Source organism: Adiantum capillus-veneris, chromosome 4 (assembly GCF_014529385.1).
Source record: "Adiantum capillus-veneris isolate H3 chromosome 4, ASM1452938v2, whole genome shotgun sequence".
Lineage (NCBI taxonomy): Eukaryota > Viridiplantae > Streptophyta > Polypodiopsida > Polypodiales > Pteridaceae > Adiantum > Adiantum capillus-veneris.
In genome coordinates, this window is record NC_140934.1 from 105,113,162 (window position 1) to 105,125,098 (window position 11,937).

At 42.4% G+C, this 11,937-nt stretch overlaps 1 pseudogene; it reads left to right on the top strand.

Annotated features, from left to right (window-relative positions):
• The first annotated feature begins 4,609 nt into the window (after positions 1-4,609).
• LOC147459737 (GATA transcription factor 9-like) lies at positions 4,610-6,033 on the top strand (annotated as a pseudogene).
• Positions 6,034-11,937: the final 5,904 nt, after the last annotated feature.

Below are 11,937 nucleotides of genomic sequence, written 5' to 3' on the forward strand. Positions count from 1 at the left end.
AAAAAAAAGAAAAAAAAGTCTAACCTTGCTTTAAGCCAATAGGTTGGCACACATGTCTCATTGAGGGGAGTCTTACAAGATACCTCGCTTTGGGAAAAGGAAAAGGAAGAAGTTTGGATCATAACTAAGCTTAACAAGTGATAAAATCACAAGGCCTGCCAGGCATGATAAAAATTTCTTTTTGACATCCAATTTTTCAAGCCCCCTTTCATATGCTTTGTGTAATGCAATCAACTTATATAATTGGCCATATATAACGTTAACTTAAAGATATAAATACAAAAAATGACAGGCAAATTTGAGATTGTTTTGATAGGCGAAATAGCCCTTGACAAAAAAATTAGGCGTCAATTTTAAGCCTTGATCTGAGGGTAGATCCCACTTTAAAATCACTACATCTCTAAGCTTTAAAAAAAAAAAAACATAAGCGTGCACATAGAATTGAATTAAAAGAGCACCCTTAAGCTCTACACCTTAAGCTTTTAGATCCCTATGCTCTACACCCCACTTTAAAAACTCTAAATTTTTAAGCTCTAGAGCCCTTTTTACAAATTTAAAACTTTAGATCTCTAAGTTGTAAATCCCACTTTAAAAGCTTTAAAGTTCTAAGTCCTAAGACTCTAGCGTCTCGGGGTGACCATTTTCCTACTTGTGGATCCATGTAACATTTTCACTTTCTTTAATTCAAAGTTTTACCTTCTAATTAAACAAAAACTCTAGGTCCTCATTGGATCATAGGAGACCTTACTTTAAAAGTTCTACATCTTTAAGTTCTAAACTTAGCTTTAAAATCTTTAAAAATAAAAATAAAAAATATTTAAAGGTTAAAGCCGCAAGTGATAAATTCCTTCCATAAAGTTTTAACTAACAAAAATGACAACTTTAGTCTATTACCTCAAGTTTAAAGGGGTGAACCAAATTCTCAAAATGAAAAGGTGGGTAACACAAATTTCAACATGTAAGGCAGAATTGAACATGTAAGGCTGTCAACGTTTCATGCTTCCAAAGGGATTCTGCAACCCAAAATCTTTTCATTGATATATGAGAGTTCATTTCATATTTCAAAACTCAAGACATGCCTATCATTAGATTTACACAATTCATTTCAATGAGTACCCACTATCTTATTTCAACCAATCAACATTTTTGACATGTCAAAAAATGCTTAAAAAATACAACTCAACCTTTTTTCTATTTTAGTTAGCAAAAAGAGAAGTGATCTCTATAGCCTTTGCCCTTTGTGCAAGCAAAAAAAAAAGAAAACATCTTTCCACGTCCATTGGGAAAAGGAAAAGGAAGAAGTTTGGATCATAACTAAGCTTAGAAAAAAAAAAAACATCTTTCCACGTGTAGTGTAAGGAGGTAGGGATTGCCATCATGTAGATATTTCTCTCTCTTGTTACCAAAATATCATTCTAATTTGTGAAAATTCCCAAAGCACCCCTCCAATTTCAAATGTTCCCAAAATACCCTTGTATCTATTTTGGTTGGATTTCTTTAAGATTTTCTAATCTTTATTCCTTTTTGACAATTGAGATCCACGATTAGCATGTAATTTGTCTAAAGATAATGAAGCAATTTATCTCATAAGCTTGCATAACCAACTCAATTTCTAGATTTAGTATCTTGTATTGATAGGCAATCGGTCCTCTTATGAAAAGCTACAAAAAAAATTGTATGTTTTGAGAATATTAAAGGACATTTTGGGAATTTATGATGGGATTTTGAGCCTGGGAAGGGAGGAGATGAAGAGAGATATTTTTGGAGGGGGCACGTAGAGAGAGAGAGAGAGAGAGAGAGAGAGAGAGAGATGCTACCTCCTCACCCTTGAACGCAGTGCACCTCTCGTGAGTAGAAGCAGGAAGCATGGTTATCTCTTTCTCATGAAACGCAGTATGAAGCCTCCCGTTTTTTTGCTCAGCTAATCAATGCACTGATTGGCGCTGGCAAGCAACACAGGAGTAGAAACCAGCCGCCGTCCCAATCCTTGCAAGGACACCAAATTGGTCCAAGAAGATTGCCCATGGCCTGGAGGTCATTGACATGCAGAACCCTACAAAACAGTGTCGCAGAACGAGCAAGAGACCCTCTCTTGCATACCTCGCCACCTGCCCCCCCTTCGTTGCACTTCTAGGTCGTGACTTGCAGAGAAAACTCATCTTAATCTCTCTCTCTCCCTCCCCACGTGCCGGCTCCTCTCCTTTTTCCCTCGAACCTTTGGGAGGATTAATTCACCTGCTTCCCAAAATTTACGAGCATGTAGGTAGGGGGCACCGGCTGGAGGAAATTAGAAAAAGCATGAGAATCTCACTGAGATGCCCTTCAAGAGCGTGTGTAGCATCGACGATTTCATGAAATTGGCCCCTGGCCCCCTACTACATGCTCGTAGCGAAAGCAAGGGACGATCATGCCTGCACAACCGAAGGATTGTCGCTAGCATTGGTGAAGCGACGAGCTGCAGAAGCTGGGGGAGCAGAGGCGACAATGTTCCTTTAGCTAATATAAAGAGATGCCCTCTTGGACAGCGTGGCCAATGTGCTAGTCTGATTAGATCACCAGGCGTCAATTGTTTTCTCAGCGACCTCGGTTCGATTCTTGCGTTGGCACTTTTGGCTGGTTGTGAGACAATGCAAGTAAGTAGGCTGCGAAGGGATCTCCCGGAAGATTCCTAGCCATTGAATATGATATGAGCCAATAATGCATATTACTTGGCAAAGCATTTAACTCATTTCAAAGGCTATACATTTCCAACTTCACTTAAAAATGACAATAAAGCCAAAAGAGCCTCAATAAACACATGACAAGCTTGGAGTAGGGCATGGGTGGTGGTTATCTACCCCACACGCCATTGATTCAAGGCCAGTCATAAATTCGGAATGACTTGCCATAATTGGCACACTACGAGTAGAAGCCCTCAATTTGAGAAGCTCAATAAGAGGCCATGGGCCCATCGTATCCATGAGTGCAAGCCAAAATCCTTTACTTGTGTGACTCAATCAACAAGTTTTTCTCAATCAACATGCAAACGTTGTTTATACTACCATGTGGCCCTCTATTCCTCTGTCACTATAAGGGTTGACCATATTCATAGTAGGTCTTGAGTCTAAGACTCGCTAAATGGATCTATGAGGTCTCTTGGGAATGTTCCTACCACAACCATAACCCCACCCCCCCCTCCTCTCTCTCTCTCTACTTCTCATTCTCATTTTATCTTGTGCTACTATTGCAAAGTGGCATGCACAAAGCAAAACTTTCAAAAGAAATATAGGCTTTGAAATTTGGTAGGGGACGCTAAAGGTAGTTGGCATGGTGGGCAAGTAATAGGTGTAGGCCAAGGAGGTGATGATCCATGTGGGTTAGGGGGAGATAGTGCATGATATCTGGTATTCTTTTTGGAGCTAGCCTCAATTATCACTTGGGATTGTTGTATGTAGCTTCTACTACACTTGAGGATGAATGTCATGTGCTACCACCAGCAATTGATGATGAATGTCACATCCTGCCACCATCGGCCAACAATAGTAGGGAGGTGGTATCATTTAATTTCCTGGCACTTACTTATCTATTGCCACAATTACAATATCAAAAATGCACTTGGAATGGTTCATGGATGCACCACCACTTGTAACAATAGTAGTGCATCATCTAGGAGGGTTTGGATGGAGAGAGAGAGAGAGAGAGAGAGAGAGATGGTGGTGGTGGGCAACTTAGGCACAAAGTATGTACTAATGGAATTAACTTAGGCACAAAGTATGTACTAATGGCATTAAGTATATGCAGCATGAGCCTAAAGAAGGAGCTAATGTGCTACTATTGTTTTGGTGATGGCACCTCTTCATCATGGAAAATATATACCGTTATGAAAACATTGAACATATTTAGTAGAATAGTAAAGCCTAGGAGGTCCTGGTAGCACCACCTTGGGCATCATAGACCCCTTAGGCACCGCTATGGAGGTGACAACAGGTTGGGAGTTTGAAAATTGTTGTAGCAGTCATCACAACAGATTGGAAACATGGTGGTCCGTGGACCTTGAGCATCAACGACGTCTGCTCGACGCCCTACGGTGCCTCCTCTTACTGTAGCAATCACCCAACTATTGTCACAAGCTTTTGTGCCACCCAAGTAGCCCTTCATTAAGTCCCGTTCTTGTCACCCTATGGCCACCACTTGGCCTCAATATCTTGGCAAGCAGACGTCTGTGTGTGTGTGTGCGTGCGTGCGCACGCGCACGCGCACGTGCGCGTTGTGAGATTCAGCACCGCTACTATTAGGTAGTGCCAATTATGGGCACTAAATTCAAAAATCTATTTTTTTTTGCCCTTCCAAGTGTCCTTTAGTATAAGGTGATGAGTTTCCTTTCCATAGTTCAATGTGGATGTGAATATATTTGCTTGTCTTGATAATGAGTATCTTCTACCTCTTCCAACCAGTCAAAAATTTGCGCATTTAAAAAAACAAGTGATAAAATCACAAGGCCTGCGCCTTCAAGTAGATATAATAGAAAGAAGAAGTATATTCAATTAAAGAAAACAATGTAGTCATACCGTGTAAATAAGAAGCTATCAATCACACACAAGGCTATCAATCACACCCTCTCTTCCATAGCCCCTCTATGCATCCTTCCTCTTCGTAATTTGGCCTGGCAATGGACATTGCCCCTCCTCTGCCATCCGCTCATGGTGGTTATGTGCCCCCACTTGTTAAGCCCACCGGAAAGTCAAATACGGTGCTAACAACAGCCGATACTGAGTACTCCCACTTCTTGGCGATTGCTGACCTCCTGAATTTTTAAATGAGGACATAGGTGGCCCCATTGAGCCCTGCCTTAGCAATGCCACCTCCTGTGAGCTTAAGATTGAGCCAGCTCCCTTCTCTAACAATTTTTTTTTGACAATCACCATTCAATTTGCAGTAATTACAAAAGCTGAAAAGAAAGTTTTCTTAATAAAAACTTAATGGAAATTTTGGCAATGATTTTTAAACTTACAATTTGATTATCCTTGGCAATTCAGTTTGCATTATTTTGGGCAATAACTAACTTGGCTGTCTCCTTTTGGTTTTTGTCAAATGTGATGATGTGGCAGAGCTTGAATGGCTCTCCAATTTTGTAGAGTCCTCCTCTAGTGATGCTCCTGCCTGCCTTGGTTGGGGCACTCATGGCACCTTAGGTGACGATGACAAGGGCGAGCACCGCTGCTAGAGCAGTGAAGAGTTTTTTCAACCACAAGCCCTGTTTCTGTGCTACACTTTTTCAAGAGGAAAGCAATGCTCGTTCTTCAGCTTCAGCCTTGAAATGTCTCCTGCTCCTGGGCATGCGCGTAGCAAACACTGCTGCATTGTTGTTTGCCTCTTGAACACACGAATTCTCTCCCTTGAAGTCTAGGAAAACCTTTTGGAAACTGCCTGCACCACGTATGCCATCCAAGCTGCATCATCTGAGTCCAATATGTACAACACATACTACGACTACGATGATGACGACGACAAAGATGAAGACTTTGTTCGCATTCATAGCAATCAGAGAATGAAGAAGTCTGCCATGAATGTGAAAAAATCCTCCTTCAGTAAGGAAAAGCGTCCTACCAAACTCTTCAACCCCAAGCCTAAGAAAACGAAGGTGGAGGATGCTACCCCAGTACGGAAGTGTCTTCATTGTGCCACACAAAAGATGCCGCAATGGAGGGCGGGACTGATGGGGCCAAAGATGCTGTGCAATGCATGTGGAGTGCGGTACAAGTCGGGAAGGCTATGTGACGAATATAGGCCAGCTGCAAGTCCTACATTTGTAGAGAGTGTGCACTCAAATTCACACAGGAATGTGCTGGAAATGAGAAGGCAAAGAGGTGATAGCATTGGGCATGAGAGCCAAAAGCATAAGGAGATACACACAGGCATCGGTGGGGAGATAGCGGTGTGTGTGACCATGCCGCGTTAAAGGTGGACGTCAATACAGATGTGCTGGCTCTGCCGGAGGAGACAAAGGTAGGTAGGAGTGAATACAAAGGCGAAGTGGATAGACATGGCTAGCATCAAAGTTTAGAGAGTTTGATTAGCAGAGTAAAGAATAGTGGCACGGCTCGCATCAACATGAAGATGTGTCCAACATTGCTTTGAAGCGAGCTTGTGATCAGATGTATTCCATCCCTTTGGCAAACCTCAACACTAACGCCTGCAGATGTTCCCACAGCCCTCCTCACACACACACCACCTCCTCAAGGCTCCGCCTGCAGTGCATCCCCTTCACTTGCAGGGTGCTCCCAATCCCCTCATCATGGTTACACACAAAACAACACCGCATCATGGATGCACCCTCCCTTGCTTTGCCCGCACACAGAGGAAAGAAGCCCTCATGGCATCCTCATTCGTCTGCCTTGTTTTTTTCGATCCGTGCAGACAAGCCCTCATAGAACCCCATCCCCCTTCACCTGCAGGGTGCTCCCACCGGCCTCGTCGTGCCTGCTTTGCTCCTTGCATGGTTGCCTTCACTCAATCGCTACCTGCCTATCATCATACATCCTCTGGCTCCTGCTCAATTCACCTACGAGAGAGAGAGAGAGAGAGAGAGAGAGAGAGAGAGAGAGAAAGAAACTGTCTGCAACCCATCACTTGCTTTTGCTATCAATAGCATTGTCACACACTATCACTGTCCCTGTCTCCGCCTGCCATTTTCTGTCGGGCACTGCAACGTGCCTGCACACTTCAAGTTCTACGGCTCACACACCCTGCATTGAATAGGTCTGCAGCACACACAATGCTATATACCCCCTTCGACATTGCTGCAGTTCTTGCTGATGGAGGAGCACGCACGGGATGCCAAGACAGGGTTGCTATATCACGGCTACGACGAGTCGCTGCAACAGGGGTGGGCCGACCCACAGATGGGCACATCACCTAGCTTCTGGGGATGCACAGTGGGTTGGTTCTTCATGGCGTTGGTGGACATTCTGGATTTCTCCCCGAAGACTAGACACGCTCAAAGGGCCGATCTGGTATCCATTCTTCAGCGGCGGCTGGCGGTGGCCAAGGTGCAGGACCTCGCCACAGGCGTGTGGTGGGAGGTGTTGGATATTCAAGGGAGGCGGCATGGCAACTACTTGAAGTCCTCCGCATCCTGCATGTTCGTGTATAGCTTGGCCAAAGGGGTGAAACGGGGCTACCTCTCCAAGAGAACCTACAAGGACGTGTGCACCAGGGGCTTCCAAGGAATCCAGACGGAATTTGTGCAGGCCCGCTCTGACGGTGGCGTGGATCTCATCAGCACCGTCTCCGTGGGTGGCCTGTGTGGTTCTCCTTGATGGAGGTTCACGAATCGTCAGTCTTGGCCTATTGCAGCATGCCATCCCCATCCCCTACTTGGAGTCCGTTGTGCTTCTCTCTCACACACACACACACACACACACACACATGCACATTACTATCGCGAGCACCATCAGTCGCTCCCCGGCACTCTCCATGGTTGATTTGTTCTCCTTTGCACCTAGACTCTTACAGTGTTCCCTGCTTGCACCATCAGTCGCTCCCCGGCACTCTCCATGGTTGATTTGTTCTCCTTTGCACCTAGACTCTTACAGTGTTCCCTGCTTGCAACACCCTGCATTCAAGATATAGACTCCCATCTTCCTCTCGCCCGTACCCGAAAAGCGACATAGATAGACCTGCAAAGCCTCACTAATCTTCCTCTCGTGCGTACCCGAAAAGCGACACAGGTAGACCTGCAAAGCCTCGCTGCTCAGCATAAGTGAGATAAATATCTAGTGTGTAATTCGAAAAGCATTTGGCTGAGGTATCTAGAATACATCCCGAAACCAGAATTGGCACGAGCCGAGACCTACTACTGGAGCCATCAAGTACAACTCTGTAGGTTCATGTTTTTTTGGATATCTTAATGCCTCATAAATGTCCACTACCTCTATCCACTAAAAAAATAGTAGTAAAACTCTACGTCCTTTTCCAATAGGTTCATTTAAATGAGTATCCACTATTTTATTTCAACCAATCAACATTTTTGACCTATCAAAAAATACAACTCAACTTTCTTTCTATTTTAGTCAGCAAAAAGAAAAGGCATCTCTATAACCTTTGCCCTTTGGGCAGGCCAAAATGGTCCGACTTATCCTTGGCAAAAAGGGGAAGCATCACTCAAGTCTCACTCCTTATGGCATTCCAAAAAGGATACTCAACACTATAGCCCATTGCTTAAAGGCAGGCCAAAAAAGAACAAATCACACCTACCATAAGAATGTTCTTGGAACAAAATTTTGACTTTTTTTTAATGGATTTGGTTTGTGGGATAGGGAATGGTGATTTACACTATGCTACATTTGTGACACCATATCAAACTAGCTTGCGAGAAAATACATTGAACCAATGAAAATGGATGGATGGATCTTTTGTGATGACTTTGCCGACATTGGGTGGTGAAAGAAAATACTATTTTGATAGAAAGAGAGAAGCTTGCAACTCTTAAGAGAATAGAGCACACTATGCTACAATGCAATGTGCTCATTGGCACTACTATATAGTAAATCCAAAAGAACATATGAACCTTTTTTTTCAAAACCCACAATGTGTGGGTGAATAGACTATAAAAACTAAAAAAATTACATGGTAATCTGTACCAACACGAGCCATGGATGCAAAGTGATAGGCTTAACAGGGAGCGACCCACATACATCATCAACTGAGCAAAGCATCACTGAGCAACACTAAGAGCTTGCCACTAGCCCTACATGGTCTGCCACCCCAAACATAGATCACCCTTAAGATGAATCAACCAGAGAAAACTATCAAAACATTACACTAGCTAACGAGGGAGCCACCCTCTAAAAGACATATACTAGACAATCAAAGGAACATAGAAGATGTAGACCAACCTTAGATGAAAGAAAACCATATAACTTGCCGAAAGGGCGAGGCCCATCATCCTCATCACCAAAAAAGGCCTCTTGAGGTGCCACCATGATGGTGTTGTTGCCACAAGAAAAACGCATACCTTGAGATAGCCTTGAAATAAGGCCAAATAAGGACATTAGCAAAGCCAAAAACATTGGCCATCTCGAAAAAAGACAAATAGAATCCAATATAATGTCCAATCAGAGGAGCAATCAAATAGATACATGATGGATGTCCAAAATCCCCACTTGCAAACCTCATCCCTAAGATCCATTAGGCCTTCAAAAGGGGGACAAACCCTTTCCACAATAGTGCATTGAGATCCATTGATTGCCCCACTAATGGGAGCGAGGGCAAACATAGACCATCATACATGGTTCCTCTAACCCTCCCCAAGAGTAGGTGGGAGGGATGACCTCTCCTAGTAGACTAAAAAAGGGGCTACTAGCAAACAAAAGCAATTGATGAAGACATATACTAGCCTTACATCCCACCCCATAGCCACTAATACCCGCTACCTTTGCCCAACCCAATCTCCAGCCAAGAATCACTTTAACCTCACCCTACCATAGCACCCCTTGTGAACCTCCCTACTCTAGGGCCTCATAGGAAGCAATGCAAAAGACGATGTAATGTACCCAAGATTTTTCAATAAAATCTATTTCATTTATTTTGGAAAAGTACTTAAGATTCGCATTTTATTAAGTCATAGAGCGTTCCAACAAAACGATTAGATTAAAAATCTAACTGTAAAACTATTAATTATGGTCTTTATTCACTTGGGAAAATAGGCTAATATGGGAAACTTAAGCCTCAAGTCTATTTCTAAAGAAGGTGCAAAGGAAGGTATCATCTACTCCAATCATTGCTCAAGAGGATGCATCGACTGCTGAAGAAGTTGAAGCTACCCAACCTCCAACACGGAAGGTAATCAAACATGTCGCTAATCGTATAAGACAAACTTATAATTTTGCATTGCTATTCATGTTGACCTGGGAAGCTAAGCATATTGATTTTGTTGAACTGTCCAAGAAACGTGATTCTATCACAAGAAACAAGCATATGCTTTCATAGATTAGTAAAAGAACTGTTTGGTAACTTGTCACTGTTTCTTAAACTCTTATTGTTCGATAAGTTATTATTGGTTGATATGAAGAGTTGGTCATGTTTACAGAATCATTTAAAGAGAATAATTTTTGGGAGAATATCTTTTGTTCTTTGTGGTTAGCGGAAATTAAGATGAGGTTATCAGGTCTATTTTTATTTTTCGCGACGATTAGTGAGATGACTGGCGGTTAGCAAGATGCCTGACGGGTAGCGAGATGCCTCGCTGTTAGCAAGATTGGAAGGTTGTGCAATTTGCAATTAGCAAATAAATAAATCCTTTGCAAAGGCTCTGCTGGTTATACACAGAGAAAGTCCGCTAGTAGAGCGGCAACTAATAAGAAATTGGAAAATTTATTTTTGTTGAAATGTAGGACTGTCTTCATTATGCCTTGTTTGAATTGTTTTGGTATTGTTTTAAGGGTTGCATAAGAGCCTGTGTCTGGAATGAATTAAGGAACATTGTTTGTATATGTAAAACAGTGTGGTAGTAGCTAAAAAACAAGAAGAACAAGTGAGTTTGGTGTGAAAAGTGGGAGACTGGTATCCTAACGGACCTAGGTCTACAGATGGGTGGACCCGATTAGTCGGGTACTTTTCACAAGATTACTAGTTAGTTTACATTATGTCTCATATCATATTCAGGGTTTATGAATGGCGGCCATGCCTCTTAAACATTGGCAAAAAGGCATTCTTTATGGATTCTAAATATGTCAATGATATTTCAACTCTGTGCTATAGGAAATAACTTCCATTAGAATCCTTGATTTATCGACATTGCCTGTGGCGTATGACCCTTACAACCACGATCACTGTGGATAGAGGAAGTCCTCTCTTTTGTTTCTCGTATCTCTGCTTTATGGAAATGGAGTAGGGTGTCATCCCAATGGAACTTGAGAATAAAGGAAGGTCATCTATCAAGTCACCCCAATATTCTCGGGTTGAGGACCTACAAGATGGAGCTGCTCTAGTGAGAAACCCCAGCCATACTCACATTGTGAGTGGATATAATATGTTAGCATAGGAAGGGATGTACAATAATCTCAAGCATGTCAAGTGCCTCGAGGGATCATTACATTCATTTCAAATTTACATAGCCCCTTAGAGATGAGAGCTACTAGATAAATACATTTTGTGAGCTGGTTGCTACTAGAGTTGGTCATCAAGTGGTCATTTTCAAAGACACACGATTTCCTAGAACTTCAAAATTGTTTGAAGTAGCAAAAGCAGATAGATTGTGTACAAATAAGAATGGCTTGGTTTTTCCAACTCTTTCCTCCCAAGAGTAGATCGTTCTTAAAGAATAGGATCTTCTAGGTTGTTTGTATCCATTTACATATTTACTTGCAAGGCCCTTGTAGCTGAGGATAATGTTGTAATAGGTTAAGGGGATCCTTGCAAGCTACTTTGCATCCTGAGCATCTATCACAACCTATCCCATCTAGCTAGGTTTTTTTCCCCAATAAGCATGGCTCCCCATAGCACCTTCCATAGGAAGATCATCATTGTTGAGGGCCACTAAGGGTCTCAAATGATGTTTACAACTGATGCCCATCTAGATTTGGGACAATGCTTCCTTCATTTTTTATTAAGTGGGGAAAATCAATCTGCTTTGGACACAAGTTTGCAGTAGAGTGACTTGGTTTGTGGTTTGGTGAAGTTTTTATGCTTGAGTCATTGCCATGCTTTCCAATCAAGATCAGCCTTACAAATTGGCATAAGCACCTTGTTAAGACCTTGGATGGCCCTATTGATCATAATTTGTTCACTTTTGTTGATATTAAATTTTGGAAGCTTCTCGTTCTGCTGTCTCCATCCCAAAGGTGTGAAAAATGTACGAGTCCCTTTTTGTTTACTTTTCTAGCAATGTCTCTCTAGAATGGATTTAAGAGATCACATCCCATGGGACCCAAGGGGACTAGTGTGTTATGGAGTTTT